At 39.1% G+C, this 18,175-nt stretch overlaps 1 long non-coding RNA gene across 1 annotated transcript; it reads right to left on the bottom strand.

Moving 5' to 3' along the window:
* Window positions 1–17,363: 17,363 nt before the first annotated feature.
* LOC143208918 (uncharacterized) lies at window positions 17,364–17,718 on the bottom strand. The gene is made up of 2 exons (XR_013009007.1): window positions 17,495–17,718; window positions 17,364–17,412 (listed from the first exon to the last, which is right to left on the bottom strand). It is a non-coding gene; the product is annotated as an uncharacterized LOC143208918 (long non-coding RNA).
* Window positions 17,719–18,175: the final 457 nt, after the last annotated feature.

Below are 18,175 nucleotides of genomic sequence, written 5' to 3' on the forward strand. Positions count from 1 at the left end.
TAATCGTAATATGAGTGCGATGTACAACAGTGGATCGTGGTCGAAAGACGAATAATCGCGAAGACCGAAGAGAGCCTTTTTAAACGCTCTTCGAGCGACAGGCGGGGTCGCACGCGATTGGATCATAATCGATCGCATGATCCTCGAAGATGACTGTCCGAGATTCAAATTGAAGATGTTTACCGGTAACGAGTGTCGATAAACACACCGTGGCCTAGCGAAACGGTAACAATTGATCGCTGCTCGACTCTAAATATAGACCACAACAAAACAGATCGAACGTCGATCGACAGTCGGCGTAACGACTAATAAATCTTCAATTTGAATCCCGAACAGACCGACTAGTTCGCTAGAGAATAAGTAAACTAAAATTTATTACGATTGCAATTGGTAGGAATTATACAAAATTTTAAAATATGATGTTTTGCCAACTTTTTTATCTGGGCCTGTAACGATAATTTAAAAAATGTGTTTTATAGATTTCGGTAACTTATATGCATACTGAAAATTTCATCGAAATCGGTCAACATTGCAATGAGCTACAAACGTTTAAAGATGATCACTAGGGTGGTCCATATTTTTTGACCAACGAATTAAATGCACCTCACCCCCCATAATTGTTCCTTTAGGTGAGAAAAAAATTTGTGCAAAGTTTGAGATCGATCGAAAAAAAGGATCACGTGCCTCAAAGCGACTGAAAATTTTGAAAATTTTGAAATTCACCTCAACTATGGAACATGGCACATCGTTGGATTTGTCTTTTTTTTCTGAATAGGAATATGGAAAAATTATATGACTTCCTTTAAATAAAAATAACAATGACCTTGAACTTTCAAAAATATGATTTCCAAAAAATTTTTTTATTTTACCATTATATTTACCTTATTAAACAATGCAAACTTCTCCTCTGACATTTTTTCGTACAATTACAAATAACAGAGATATTTAAACATTTCCATGTATTACATTTTATTTATACCTGTACTGAAACAAGACTTTAAGAAGCCTAAAGTGACAGTTTAGCTACATTGGCATTGAACAATAAACAAAATCAACTTGTACTTTGCATTACGAAGTACTTTTGTCAACTGTTAAGTAAACTTATTAAGTAAAACTATTTCTGTTACCACAATTTTTTGTCAACTGGCTTTGGTTTGCAAAATATGAGCTGAAAACGACTTTCGCAAGGCAGAAACCAGGTACAGTTCCGTACCTGGGTACTGGGTACCCTCGATGCCGTCGATTAACATAAAACGCTATAAAACATTTCACCGGGATTAGGACCCCTCAAATGAGGGTAGCGACGGGCAGCGGACCCGTTTACAACTCTCCGTACTGAACACTGGACCCACGACGGTCAGGTACGAGGGACGTTTAGTACACGTTCACCCTCCAGGACAATTTCCCGTTAGTCTACCCCTGTTTTCCTGACACAAGGGCGAGCCAATCAGAGACGCTACATCACTTCGCGACACGAGGGGCACTCTCCAAGGTCCGCGCTCCTTCACGACTATTAGGCCCTTTCCGGACCCAGACACAATTGTATAAAAGCCCGTCCGAAAACGGATCATCAGTCATAGCTGATTTAACCACCGAACAGTGCACAGAAGTCCAATGGAGAGTAGAAATCACGGAAAACTGTTCTTATTAGAACATGACGAAAGTCAAATTGTAGGCGCTAAGTTGCCATCGATAGGACAAGTTTTGTTTTACAATTTACGGAAAGTGAAATTGAACCTTCGATCTAGCTCATATCTTGCTGCGAAAGAAGTGGAAGTGTTGTGGGAAAAGGCAAAAATTCCATTCAGGCAACGCCATCACAGCATCGAGAAATTGAACTCCTTATACCAGAAGTGGAGGCTGTTACAAAAGCATTCTACACGACGATCGCAGCTACAAGATAACAAGGAACAACAGTTTCTTGATCAATTAGATGATCTTTTCGATATCGCACATGTTGATGCTTCGATCTCCTCCAATCATCGATCCTGGTCGTCCTTTTTTTCTTTGGTTCAGAAGAAATTGTTTATCTTCATCGATCGTGATCATTTCTAAAGCAAATTTCATATTTTGCAAACCAAAGCCAGTTGACAAAAAATTGTGGTAACAGAAATAGTTTTACTTAATAAGTTTACTTAACAGTTGACAAAAGTACTTCGTAATGCAAAGTACAAGTTGATTTTGTTTATTGTTCAATGCCAATGTAGCTAAACTGTCACTTTAGGCTTCTTAAAGTCTTGTTTCAGTACAGGTATAAATAAAATGTAATACATGGAAATGTTTAAATATCTCTGTTATTTGTAATTGTACGAAAAAATGTCAGAGGAGAAGTTTGCATTGTTTAATAAGGTAAATATAATGGTAAAATAAAAAAATTTTTTGGAAATCATATTTTTGAAAGTTCAAGGTCATTGTTATTTTTATTTAAAGGAAGTCATATAATTTTTCCATATTCCTATTCAGAAAAAAAGACAAATCCAACGATGTGCCATGTTCCATAGTTGAGGTGAATTTCAAAATTTTCAAAATTTTCAGTCGCTTTGAGGCACGTGATCCTTTTTTTCGATCGATCTCAAACTTTGCACAAATTTTTTTCTCACCTAAAGGAACAATTATGGGGGGTGAGGTGCTTTGTATCTCGATAAAAAATTTTCACAGGTATAGCTTTGAACCACCCTAATGATCACGTTAGGGCGAAATGCCCTGGCAAGGCTGAAAATCTACGACTTTCACTCTTAAGCTCTCATCTTTAAACGTATGTAGCTCATTGCAATGTTGACCGATTTCGATGAAATTTTCGGTATGCATATAAGTTACCGAAATCTAGAAAACACATTTTTTAAATTATCGTTACAGGCTCAGATAAAAAAGTTGGCAAAACATCATATTTTAAAATTTTGTATAATTCCTACCAATTGCAATCGTAATAAATTTTAGTTTACTTATTCTCTAGCGAACTAGTCGGTCTAACATCTCAAAAAAATTCAAGTCCTTTGGACCAATTTCTAAAAAGTTATGCGATTTTTAAGCGTGTACACTTAATATTGCCGCTGAAGAAGTCGTGTATTGAATTTTCCAACAATTTTGAATTTAGACAATGCCTTAGACTCTTCTCTTGCACACAAAGCCAAGGCTTTATGATATATTTTTATTTTTATGCACCTGTTGGTCCGGTATCCGGCGCTATAAACTATAAAGCTCTTTGCAGTCGCGAAATCCCCATCCTCTAAATACAATAGAATAAGTCGGAATTATATGTATTATTATCTGAATATATACAGGGTGTCCCAAAATTCGTGTACTTAATTGAAATGGGAGGTTCCTGAGACCATTCTAAGAGACATTTTCCTTTGCACCAATGTCAACTGCGGCTTTGTTTAGGAGTTATTAACGAAAAACACGGACCAATCAGAGCGCGCCCTGGGCGGCCGCGCCGCGCCGCGCCGCGCCGCGCCGACAAGCGAGTGTCGGTGGTACGCCGTGACATCGCAACGAACAAGAGTTTCTCGATTATGTGAATGCTCTCCGATTTCAATGAGCTTTGGATATGTGGTCAAGATCATTATTCTGAACAACATTTCTTTTTAGACTTTTTGGCGATCGGCTTTAGTTTACGAGATTATCGCGAGAAACTTTACTTGTAAATCCATGGGATCGATGTACTACTAGCTTCTATCCGATTTCAATGAGCTTTGGATATGTGGTCAAGACCATTATTCTGAATAACATTTCTCTTTAGACTATTTGGCGGTTGGCTTTAGTTTACGAGATTATCGTAAAAAAAGAGAAGAAGCACAGAAACTGATTGTATTAAAAACTCACGTATTCAGCCGTAAAACCATTTGCTGCTTCGAAATGTGTGTCACTGGGTCACTCAGTGACGAACTGCACAGATGTCTTCAGGTATACGGCAGTACCGAAAGCCAAGGGACGTACGGCCAGGTCGACGAACTGCACTGCCGGTGGTAGAAGGCCTAAGGGATGCGCAGTCAAGTCGACGATCCAGAATTTAACTTTCACTTTCGAATCGATAAATAATTCGTATGTTTATTTCACACAGATGCCTTGAAATTTCTCCACACTCACAATCACTGTTCACATTTGTCAACACATAGTTATGCACTAATAATAATTGCCATATCCCTTGTACTGCTGCACAAATCACAACAATCAGGTAATGCAATCACTAGACCGCGGATTTCATGTATTTGTAGCAAGCATGAGTAGGTGCATTTTAATACAGTAGAGAGATTAAAATAATTTCAAAACACCATAGTATTATTTTCAACTTCTTAAAATGATCACAGTGAGAATCAAATATCTGTCTGGCTCCTGTCCCTTGTAATAGCGGCAGCCAACATTAATGTTGCATAAAGATCCGCAGTCTGGTGATTAGTTTAAATATCACTATCAAGAACACAGCTAATAGCAACCGTTAGCTTTGAATTGACAAGTCTTTGGAGATGTTCTCTCTACCGCGACTCGAACGACACTGATTTTCCGCAAGATTTTTCTAAAGAATTTAGGAAGGGCATTTAGAGTGTCGAAATTCGAAATGCACGCTGTAGCACGTTTACGAAAACGAAGGGATGGTTAGACGAAAAATAGGATACGAGAAGGACCGCTTAAAGATTTATGGCAATCACATGTTCAGTTTTTCCTGCAGATTGGTACGCAGAGTCGATTGGTAACCGTTCGAAAACGTCGTCTGTCCTTCTTTTAGAAAGTTTCTTAAGGAAGGTATAGGACAATAGGGATGGTACGCTGACCTGACATTTTTACCCCTTGCTGGGTAAAAGGACGGATGACGTTTTCGAACGCGCGGTTACCCATTGACTCTGCGTACCAATCTGCAGGAAAAACTAAACATGTGTTTGCCGTAAATCTTACAGCGGTCCTTCTCGCGTTCTGTTTTTCGTCTAACCGTCCCGTCGTTTTCGTAAACGTGCTACAGCGTGCATTTCGAATTTCGACACTCTAAATGCCCTTCCTAAATTCTTTAGAAAAATCTTGCGGAAAATCAGTGTCGTTCGAGTCGCGGTAGAGAGAACATCTCCAAAGACTTGTCAATTCAAAGCTAACGGTTGCTATTAGCTGTGTTCTTGATAGTGATATTTAAACTAATCACCAGACTGCGGATCTTTATGCAACATTAATGTTGGCTGCCGCTATTACAAGGGACAGGAGCCAGACAGATATTTGATTCTCACTGTGATCATTTTAAGAAGTTGAAAATAATACTATGGTGTTTTGAAATTATTTTAATCTCTCTACTGTATTAAAATGCACCTACTCATGTTTGCTACAAATACATGAAATCCGCGGTCTAGTGATTGCATTACCTGATTGTTGTGATTTGTGCAGCAGTACAAGGGATATGGCAATTATTATTAGTGCATAACTATGCGTTGACAAATGTGAACAGTGATTGTGAGTGTGGAGAAATTTCAAGGCATCTGTGTGAAATAAACATACGAATTATTTATCGATTCGAAAGTGAAAGTTAAATTCTGGATCGTCGACTTGACCGCGCATCCCTTAGGCCTTCTACCACCGGCAGTGCAGTTCGTCGACCTGGCCGTACGTCCCTTGGCTTTCGGTACTGCCGTATACCTGAAGACATCTGTGCAGTTCGTCACCGAGTGATCCAGTGACACACATTTCGAAGCAGCAAATGGTTTTACGGCAGACTTGTGCGAGAACCCGAAATCTCGGGTTCGGGTCGGGTCGAGAATTCTCGGGCGAGAACTGTCGGGCTCCTGAACGTATGATACGCTTCGGTTTCCCGAAAGTATCCGGCTACCTATGTCCCTTTCGGGTTCCCGAAAGTATCCTGCTTCCTCTGTCTGTTCGGGACCCCGAAGCTATCCGACTACATCATACGAACGTATCGAGATTATCAACAAAAAGAGACGGTAGACGGCGCGGCGCGCGGCACAGCGTCTTTGACTTTGACTTTGACACGTCGAAACGATCTAACCATTCTAACCTAACTACCTACATAATATCTACATCGATATCGATATACAATCTATGTACATTTGACATTTGTACATATACAGTATACATTATACAATATTATGCATACGATGGATCTCACAAGCGCAAGCGCTACATATTATTACAATTACGAACATATAGGCATATACGTTATATGTTATATATAAATTACATATGTGTGAACAGAAAGATATTATGTAGGTAGTTAGGTTAGAATGGTTAGATCGTTTCGACGTGTCAAAGTTAAGGGGGTAGTCTACCCTCGATTTGTAACTAGAAAATTACTAGAATCTTACTAGATTTTGGGTCGAAAATATGGGTTTCGTACTAAACGTTGTTTGACCTTATTAGAACAAATTGTGGGCTGTGTGAGGGCTCATTCGAAAGAGGAAGGTTAGACGCAGCGCGCTTTTCTCACGAGGTTAACGAGATTATGTTAATAATTAATAATATGAGGGCCCAAAGTAGAGAAAAAATCTAGGAAAAAAATCCGCAGATTTCAATGCATTTTCTGTCTCTAAAAGACTTTTTTGACTTATGAGATGAGAAAAGCGCGCTGCGTTGAACCTTCCTCTTTAGAATGAGCCCTCACCCAGCTCAAAATATGCTCGTATAAGGTCAAACAACGTTTAGTTCCGAACCCATTCTTTCTAGTAAGGTTCTAGTTATTTGCTAGATATTTGCTATTTACTAGAATCTTACTAGATTTTGGGTCGAAAAAATGGGTTCGGAACTAAACGTTGTTTGACCTTATACGAGCATATTTTGAGCTGTGTGAGGGCTCATTCGAAAGAGGAAGGTTCAACGCAGCGCGCTTTTCTCATCTCATAAGTCAAAAAAGTCTATTAGAGACAGAAAATGCATTGAAATCTGCGGGATTTTTTCCTAGATTTTTTCTCGACTTTGGGCCATCATATTATTAGTTATTAACATAATCTCGTTAACCTCGTGAGAAAAGCGCGCTGCGTCTATTCTTCCTCTTTCGAATGAGCCCTCACACAGCCCACAATTTGTTCTAATAAGGTCAAACAACGTTTAGTACGAAACCCATATTTTCGACCCAAAATCTAGTAAGATTCTAGTAATTTTCTAGTTACAAATCGAGGGTAGACTACCCCCTTAAGGAGGTAGTATACCCTCGATTTGTAACTAGAAAATACCTAGAATATTACTAGAAAAATGGCTCGAAACATGGGTTTGCTGGTTTTCAGTTAGTGTCCTTATTTGAGCAAATTTTGGGCTGGGTGAGGGCTCATTCGAAAGAGGAAGGTTCACCGCAGGGGGCTCTGGTCATGAGGTTAACGAGAATATGTTTATATCTAATAATATTAGTGTCCAAAGTAGAGTAAAAATCTAGGAAAAAAAACCAGCAGATTTCAATGCATTTTTCTGTCTCCAAAAGACTTTTTGACTGATGGGATGACCAGAGCCCCCTGCGGTGAACCTTCCTCTTTCGAATGAGCCCTCACCCAGCCCAAAATTTGCTCAAATACGGACACTAACTGAAAACCAGGAAACCCATGTTTCGAGCCATTTTTCTAGTAAGATTCTAGTTATTTGCTAGATATTTGCTATTTACTAGGATCTTACTAGATTTTGGGTCGAAAACATGGGTTTCCTGGTTTTCACTTAGTGTCCTTATTTGAGCAAATTGTGGGCTGTGTGAGGGCTCATTCAAAAGAGGAAGGTTCACCGCATGGGGCTCTGGTCATCCCATCAGTCAAAAAGTCTTTTGGAGACAGAAAAATGCATTGAAATCTGCTGGTTTTTTTTCCTAGATTTTTACTCTACTTTGGACACTAATATTATTAGATATAAACATATTCTCGTTAACCTCATGACCAGAGCCCCCTGCGGTGAACCTTCCTCTTTCGAATGAGCCCTCACCCAGCCCAAAATTTGCTCAAATAAGGACACTAACTGAAAACCAGCAAACCCATGTTTCGAGCCATTTTTCTAGTAATATTCTAGGTATTTTCTAGTTACAAATCGAGGGTATACTACCTCCTTAAGGGGGTAGTATACCCTCGATTTGTAACTAGAAAGGAACTAGAATCTTACTAGATTTTGGGTCGAAAATATGGGTTTGCGGCCAGACGTTGATTGACCTTATTAGAACAAATTGTGGGCTGTGTGAGGGCTCATTCGAAAGAGGAAGGTTAGACGCAGCGCGCTTTTCTCACGAGGTTAACGAGATTATGTTTATATCTAATAATATGATGGCCCAAAGTCGAGAAAAAATCTAGGAAAAAATCCCGCAGATTTCAATGCATTTTCTGTCTCTAATAGACTTTTTTGGCTTATGAGATGAGAAAAGCGCGCTGCGTTGAACCTTCCTCTTTCGAATGAGCCCTCACACAGCCCACAATTTGTTCTAATAGGGTCAATCAACGTCTGGGCGCAGATCCATGTTTCGACCCATTTTTCTAGTAAGATTCTAGTAAATAGCAAATATCTAGCAAATAACTAGAATCTTACTAGAAAAATGGGTCGAAACATGGATCTGCGCCCAGACGTTGATTGACCCTATTAGAACAAATTGTGGGCTGTGTGAGGGCTCATTCGAAAGAGGAAGGTTCAACGCAGCGCGCCTTTCTCATCTCATAAGCCAAAAAAGTCTATTAGAGACAGAAAATGCATTGAAATCTGCGGGATTTTTTCCTAGATTTTTTCTCGACTTTGGGCCATCATATTATTAGATATAAACATAATCTCGTTAACCTCGTGAGAAAAGCGCGCTGCGTCTAACCTTCCTCTTTCGAATGAGCCCTCACACAGCCCACAATTTGTTCTAATAAGGTCAATCAACGTCTGGAGGCAAACCCATATTTTCGACCCAAAATCTAGTAAGATTCTAGTTCCTTTCTAGTTACAAATCGAGGGTATACTACCTCCTTAAAGTCAAAGACGCTGTGCCGCGCGCCGCGCCGTCTACCGTCTCTTTTTGTTGATAATCTCGATACGTTCGTATGATGTAGTCGGATAGCTTCGGGGTCCCGAACAGACAGAGGAAGCAGGATACTTTCGGGAACCCGAAAAGGACATAGGTAGCCGGATACTTTCGGGAAACCGAAGCGTATCATACGTTCGGGAGCCCGACAGTTCTCGCCCGAAAATTCCCGACCCGACCCGAGCGTCGGGTTTCCCGAGATTTCGGGTTCTCGCACAATCCTGAAATAGATAATTGAATAGTTAAAATTTGATTGATTGGAAAGACTAGAATTATTGAGATATAACGCAGTTTTGAACCTACCCGCATTCACTGGCTCCGGTTCGGGTAATTGAGGATTTTTCTTTATATTCTACGTACTCTGCTGGTACGAAGAAATTGAAGATATTTAAACACTTTAAAAATTACTTATTGTTTTGATTTGATTAAAAATAAACAAAACTATATTTTATGCTCCAAATTTCGAATACATAATATTTTTCCGGAATATTATTATAATTTGTTAGTAATTACCGCTAAGTAGATTTCGCTTCGATGTGAACAATCGCTTCGGCGCTGAATTCGATGATGCTGTCGATGTTGTCGATGTTGTTACAAAAAAAATCTTCGACTGATTAACACCTTGTTTTAATTTCACTACTGAAATTATAATCCAGCAGAATAACACCCACACAAAAAAAACCAAACTGATTGATTTGATAAATAACTTTAACAGTTGATGAAACTTTAATATAGACTGAACTTGTTGACTGTATGACTGAACTTTTATAAATTAAACTTGAGAGACAAACTGGTAATTGAGCTCCTAATGAGGAGTCATCCCTTTTATAGATCGATCAATCCTTTGTTATGGGTATTCGTCAGGTGATTATCGCGTCACTTTCATCCATAGAATTCCCCATCCTCCTTTTATTAATCTGCGCATCTCATAGATCAGTGCGTCTCAACCTTTTATCGCTGGGTAGCAGTCTCACAGACCAGTCCCTTTTGATCCATGGACCGGTATTTGGGGACCACTGTTTTAGATCATTTCTCCGCAGCCAGATCTCATTACATCTTCGTCATACGTGAAATGATGAATAATTTATTGCTCATCGATTCCTGGTGGACAGTCTTCAGCGGTAATTAAATCGCGAATTATATTTGGAAGTGATTTGATCATTTAGTGAAATGGTTTCACTACGCAGTTCTTTCTTTCAATAAAGTTTCGAATGAAGAATTAATTTTTCTAATTCTATCGCAGGCAATGTGGTATAATATACGATAGTTTGACATTGATTATTAACAATAATATTTAATATTTGGTTTCTCGTACAACATTATTAGTTTAAGCATAGTAAGAAATTCAAAAAGGTATATGTTATACATATGTCATTGATTATATCAATTATTAATAATGGCTGAACCACCGGACGTGACATAGCCAACTAGTCGGCACCGCATCTACCGTCTACCGTCTTATCATTCATAAATTGAACAACGGTCCATGTATTTGTCGGCTCCATTGTATGCACTTCCTACGAATTGAAGAGTACGGTAAAATTTAGAGACTGATTTAAATATTTAATTACGATTACGGTATAAATATTATGAATTAAGGAAATATATTTAGAAAACTAGAGAATCGAAAGAAGGAATGGAAATAGTGAAATGTTTTCTGTTTCCAACTTTACACATTAAGGCGGTAGACTCATCGTTCTGAGGATTGCAAGGGTGCGGGATTCACGATCTCATTTCTTGTAAACGCCTCGTTTTTCACGCCTTCTGTGATGTTCATCAACAACTGCAGTGCATGTTGCATATTTCTCATCGGTTCGGAGAGGGTGATCTGAACGTACAATCCAAGTAGCCACGTACGTCCGTGGATATAGGAATATAGGGATGGAGGGTGACGTTGCGGGGTGGAAATCTTTTTAGGAGGGGACGAGGTAGATGTTCGCACACTTTTCATTGGCTGTGTCCGGCGCAAGCGCAGTACGTCATTATGCATGCACATTCGATTGCTAAAAGATATATTAAAATAAGATTGCACTACGTAGCGATTAATAAAATAGATAAAGATGTGAACACAACTTATGGAATCATTTTTTCGTTGAAATGAATTGGTAGTTTCAAGGAATATTGTATTCTCATATATAAAACACATTAAAAATAAACATAATGAAGTATTTGAACGTATTTTGAGTCAAGCATAGGACACGCAGAGTTGATTTTTTCACCTCAAATCACCTAATCCTACAAATAGATATTAATTTTGTCGGTAAAAAGGAAAACTGCTATATATTAGTACAATAGAAATTTGCTTTAACAACATCTACCACATTAGTGCGACCTGTCCTGAACACCGACAAGATACTATTAGCACCGACTGTATCTTCTTGGCGGTGCTATCACAAAGTATACTAATAGTGCCAGCAGAATGCCATACATATGCGTTAGAATAGGTATCGCTTTATGCTGGCATGGTGTGCTGTCCAAAATCGAGCAGATTCAGAGCCATAATGACATAATGACAGCATAATGCTCGCCATCTGCCGGCATTGTACGATTCCAGGCTGTCACAGACTTAAGATCTGTAAGGCTGTGCCCGATATCTGCCCGATATCTTGCGTTCTCGCGAAGACTGTGTATTTTTATATGTACAAATACTGATAATATAATTGCAATGCATACGTACATCGTTTGAATTAAGCGTTTCGAAGAATATGGTTAGCAATGTGTTGCAGTATATTTAATCGGTCAACATAGAACAAGCTTACAAACCATTTTATCAGAATAGTTTAGATACACATACGTCTTTCTCTAAATTGCCGATGCATTCTGGGAATATGATGTTGCAGTAAATTATGTCTGACCTGATACTGTTCACAAATCCAATCTCCAGATTCCTATACCTTGGACTTGTACCTATAACTCTCTAATCAAATCTCGTATCTATTCAAATGGAACATCTGTAAAATACAGTTGACTGGCCTCGTTACCAGAAAAACAACACAGGCCATGAAATCAATTCAGACGAAATCAACGAGGTAATAAGCGAACTGGAAACAATCGTGGATGTTGCATCAGAAGATGCCGAAATCTTCCGAACCAACCAGGGCCAATGAAATCGGGAGAACTACGCGGTGGAACTGCAAAAAAGTGAGTTTGCCATCGTGCACTCACGCAGTCAAAAAGAATCAGACTATCGAAACCATGGTGAGATCCGAAAAATTACGAGCAAAATTCCAAAGAAGCCCTTAGGAAAGCAAGGAGAATTTATCGTGCAGTGATCGTAACAATCCTGCCAATCAAATTACCTAGCCCGTCTCGAGTCACGTGTGTTGTCGCTATTCGCGGTAACGATCACACCCGCAAGTCCACCGTGCGTGAGAGATCTTCAAGGAAAACCACATGGACCTGTAGAGTGCGACGAATGTATCAGCACTAACGTAGTTACGAATCAGAATATTATAACTACTTCGTTCAGTGCCAACTTTGACATACACTACCGAAGGCGATTATGGAAGACCTCGATGTTTCGAGCACGAATGCGAAACTGGTTTCTCTCCATCATACAAAGTTTTTCGGAAATTTCAATCGCATTGCGATTTTATTCATCCGTTGAGGAAACGTTCTTCGTTTGCAATGAAGTCTTTTTGTACGCAACGACACCATCTGGCGGTGAACAATCGATTAGGAGAAGCAAACAGCTTGCTCCACTTATGTTCGCAACAAACTCGATGCAGACGACATAGCAACTGATCTATTATTTTGAAGAACGACCAAAACTGTTGTCCATCCTTTGTTCTCCAATAAAACATTACGTATCCGAAATGAAAACGATATTCATAGAAGAAATCGGAGGTACATTCTAAACAATCAGCGATTCCGCCCCATGGCGAGACAACATATTCAAACGTCTTGACCAGCAATTGGAGGAGTTCGGTTGTTGCAATGATATCCCAGCTCAGTATCTATCATCGGAATCGACAAATCTAAAGTATCCAATCGAAGCATACCTCTTAGCTTTAGACACGACACATTCACGCAATGGAATTCGACATCGTAATGGAACACTCACAAACATCTGTCGACCCCACCTCCAGATTAGATCCAACAAATCTGTTTTCATCAGTTTCGATGACAGTGGACGATATTCCAAAAAATTATGTTGACGAAACTAGCCTTTACGAGCCTGAGTTTGTACAACTGAAACTACGCTGTACGTGTAGTTCGAATAATACAGGCTTAGTTGCAGCTATGTTATATCAGTTCCTATAGCTGACGCTGAGAAGACAGATTCTCAGGTCCAGGATGTGCCGTCATCGCCAAGGATCAAACAATAAGGACACAACTTCCAAAATGAACATCAGTTTTCTGAATTGGAGCATGTGCAGTTTTGACGCACAATCCTTATAGCAGAGGGATGTGCAATCCTTAGTAGCCTCTAATAGTAATCGAGGAATACAAGAAACTACGTTAGAAATTCTTCAAAACATACAAATTCTAACAACGATCTTGATACGCTGATTCCGCCACTGTAAGGGGTTGCCCACAAGAAACAAGCAAACGTCGCCACCGCCTCCTAGAAGTTAGCCCCCCACTTGTTGAATTAAACAATTTCAACAGTTGTGCTGAATTGTGCTATGTTTGTGCTATATTGTGCTCGAATATTATAACTATAATATGAAAAATAAGATGAAAAAATGAGAAAAACGATTTTTTGAGTAGCCCCCCACTTTTCATTTTTTTCAGTTTTCTCAATTGTGCTAAGTTGTGCTAAGTTGTGCTAAGATTGTGCTCAAGTATTACTTTAAAAAAATTATAAATAAAAAAGTTATGGTGAAAAAACGTTTTCGACATCTAATTAACGTTTAAGTAAGAAACAGTTATCCAAACAGCATATAATCATATATCTGAGTTGTGCTAGCCTAGCACAAGTCAGCACAACTTTTAATTTCCCCAGCTCAACGATATAAAGGGCACTTTACTCTTGTGCGCTGCCCTTCGCGCTAAGGTACTTTTACCATTTTTGGTCTTTCTGGTCATCCGAACATAGTAATATTGCATATCTGAGTTGTGCTAGCCTAGCACAAGTCAGCACAACTTTTAATTTCCCCAGCACAACGATATAAAGGGCACTTTACTCTTGTGCGCTGCCCTTCGCGCTAAGGTACTGTACCATTTTTGGTCTTTCCGGTCATCCGACAAGCATAATATTGCATATCTGAGTTGTGCTAGCCTAGCACAAGTCAGCACAACTTTTAATTTCCCCAGCACAACGATATAAAGGGCACTTTACTCTTGTGCGCTGCCCTTCGCGCTAAGGTACTTTTACCATTTTTGGTCTTTCTGGTCATCCGAACATAGTAATATTGCATATCTGAGTTGTGCTAGCCTAGCACAAGTCAGCACAACTTTTAATTTCCCCAGCACAACGATATAAAGGGCACTTTACTCTTGTGCGCTGCCCTTCGCGCTAAGGTACTTTTACCATTTTTGGTCTTTCTGGTCATCCGAACATAGTAATATTGCATATCTGAGTTGTGCTAGCCTAGCACAAGTCAGCACAACTTTTAATTTCCCCAGCACAACGATATAAAGGGCACTTTACTCTTGTGCGCTGCCCTTCGCGCTAAGGTACTTTTACCATTTTTGGTCTTTCTGGTCATCCGAACATAGTAATATTGCATATCTGAGTTGTGCTAGCCTAGCACAAGTCAGCACAACTTTTAATTTCCCCAGCACAACGATATAAAGGGCACTTTACTCTTGTGCGCTGCCCTTCGCGCTAAGGTACTGTACCATTTTTGGTCTTTCCGGTCATCCGACAAGCATAATATTGCATATCTGAGTTGTGCTAGCCTAGCACAAGTCAGCACAACTTTTAATTTCCCCAGCACAACGATATAAAGGGCACTTTACTCTTGTGCGCTGCCCTTCGCGCTAAGGTACTTTTACCATTTTTGGTCTTTCTGGTCATCCGAACATAGTAATATTGCATATCTGAGTTGTGCTAGCCTAGCACAAGTCAGCACAACTTTTAATTTCCCCAGCACAACGATATAAAGGGCACTTTACTCTTGTGCGCTGCCCTTCGCGCTAAGGTACTTTTACCATTTTTGGTCTTTCTGGTCATCCGAACATAGTAATATTGCATATCTGAGTTGTGCTAGCCTAGCACAAGTCAGCACAACTTTTAATTTCCCCAGCACAACGATATAAAGGGCACTTTACTCTTGTGCGCTGCCCTTCGCGCTAAGGTACTGTACCATTTTTGGTCTTTCCGGTCATCCGACAAGCATAATATTGCATATCTGAGTTGTGCTAGCCTAGCACAAGTCAGCACAACTTTTAATTTCCCCAGCACAACGATATAAAGGGCACTTTACTCTTGTGCGCTGCCCTTCGCGCTAAGGTACTTTTACCATTTTTGGTCTTTCTGGTCATCCGAACATAGTAATATTGCATATCTGAGTTGTGCTAGCCTAGCACAAGTCAGCACAACTTTTAATTTCCCCAGCACAACGATATAAAGGGCACTTTACTCTTGTGCGCTGCCCTTCGCGCTAAGGTACTTTTACCATTTTTGGTCTTTCTGGTCATCCGAACATAGTAATATTGCATATCTGAGTTGTGCTAGCCTAGCACAAGTCAGCACAACTTTTAATTTCCCCAGCACAACGATATAAAGGGCACTTTACTCTTGTGCGCTGCCCTTCGCGCTAAGGTACTTTTACCATTTTTGGTCTTTCTGGTCATCCGAACATAGTAATATTGCATATCTGAGTTGTGCTAGCCTAGCACAAGTCAGCACAACTTTTAATTTCCCCAGCACAACGATATAAAGGGCACTTTACTCTTGTGCGCTGCCCTTCGCGCTAAGGTACTTTTACCATTTTTGGTCTTTCTGGTCATCCGAACATAGTAATATTGCATATCTGAGTTGTGCTAGCCTAGCACAAGTCAGCACAACTTTTAATTTCCCCAGCACAACGATATAAAGGGCACTTTACTCTTGTCTGCATTAGAAGGACTTTCCTTTGAGCAATGATCCTATGAATTAGTATCATTATTGGAGTGTTTGGGAGAACTGTAGTCGTGGTTTTGAATTGCCGGATGTCACGAAAGAAAGATGTAGGAAGGGTATATGAAGTATGGAAAAAGGACAGTCTAGAATGTAACGGGAAACTGAGTGTATGTTGTATAAATATGTTCTTAATAAATGGTATGTGCAAGATGATAGTGGCAATGGTGAAGTAAATGAGATTATACTGGACAATGTACACTTGTGAAGACGACTAAGGTACGTGACACGTAATTACGGGTGTTTAGCTCACAGTAGAAACGTAATGATCTGTCGATCATGATAGACAGACGATAGTGCCGCGGTCGATTTACGCAAGCCTATTGATACATGTGTACTTACCATTGTGGATTATCGGTTTCGGAAAGAATTAAAAGTGGTAATTTTGAATTTGTTCGAGAAGGAGATAGCACCGTGCGTTCGTTAGGACGATCGGTGAATTGTGCATAGGGAAACTCGGGGAGATAATTGAAATTTTGGCCTTTTATGTGTGTGTGACTTATACAGAATATTTTAATACACTATAGCAATAGTAATGTTTCTTTTCCAAATCGGTAATACAAATAGATTAGATTATTTTACTTATGTAAAAGTATACAATAGCAGGAATACATATAACGTAATAACATAAATACATATAACGGCACATAAATAATGCAAATATATGAGGATGTGGTATATATATTTGTAATGTATTATTTAATACTATTATTAATATTATTTTTCATAACATCATTATTTTGAATTTTAATTTATATACATTATATAATTTATATATATTAGTTATATTACAGAGCATAGGTATATGAGCCCTATTAAATGTTGTCTTCAGTCGTCTAGTTCTCTGCAGGTACTTCGAAACTGAAAAGAAGTTGTACTATCAATATGCATGGAAATGTTAAATATTATATTAGAGATTATAGCTATTTTTTTTTTTTTTTTTTTAATTGTTTTACGTGCAGGGTGTAAAATCTTTATGACATGCCCCGGGATCATCGCAACCCCCGGGTGCGTGGGGACTCCCCCGCCTGCGCCCACGAACTTAATCAGGTGGCGCGTGCATTGGCCTCTGGTGCGCTTGTGCTTAGTAGTGCAATACACAGGTCACACGGGGTATACCCGCACTAAATCTCATCCTACACGGGACTCCAAATGTGGCGAGAAGAGGTGGCCGGAACTACCCAGGGCTTTTCCATCGGCCTGGGTGTAGGTATATGAACTTCTTTGAAACGTTGTCTTCAGTCATCTAATTCTCCTCGGCTACCTCAAAACTGTAAGAAGTTGTAATATCAATATGCATGTGAAAGTTAAATGTTATATTAGAAAGTATAGGTATATGAGCTCTTTTCAAAAGTTGTCTTCTGTCCTCTATTTCTCCTCGGCTATCTCGAAACTGTAAGAATTTGTAATATTAATATGCATGTAAAAGTTAAATGAAATGTAATATGATTTGGATATTGAAACCCAACTCCTACCTTTACACTCTTCCACGCTTGCTGTATAATTCATTTTTTTTTAACAAGTTGTCTTCTGTCCTCTATTTCTCCTCGGCTATCTCGAAACTGTAAGAACTTGTAATATTAATATGCATGTAAAAGTTAAATGAAATATAATATGATTTGGATATTGATACCCAACTCCTACCTTTACACTCTTCCACGCTTGCTGTATAATTCATTTTTTTTGAACAAGTTGTCTTCTGTCCTCTATTTCTCCTCGGCTATCTCGAAACTGTAAGAACTTGTAATATTAATATGCATGTAAAAGTTAAATGAAATATAATATGATTTGGATATTGATACCCAACTCCTACCTTTACACTCTTCCACGCTTGCTGTATAATTCATTTTTTTTGAACAAGTTGTCTTCTGTCCTCTATTTCTCCTCGGCTATCTCGAAACTGTAAGAATTTGTAATATTAATATGCATGTAAAAGTTAAATGAAATATAATATGATTTGGATATTGAAACCCAACTCTTACCTTTACACTCTTACACGCTTGCTGTTTAATTTATTTTGATGTACAGACAAGCTACTGGATTCACAGTATTTTCTCCGCTAACTGCTTGACATTTTTTTAATAAATCGTTGAATAGAATCCATTTATCTCCATAAATGGCATAAGCGGTGTAATGGCCTACTGATGTTGCTCTGG

Source organism: Lasioglossum baleicum, chromosome 5, assembly GCF_051020765.1.
Source record: "Lasioglossum baleicum chromosome 5, iyLasBale1, whole genome shotgun sequence".
NCBI lineage: Eukaryota > Metazoa > Arthropoda > Insecta > Hymenoptera > Halictidae > Lasioglossum > Lasioglossum baleicum.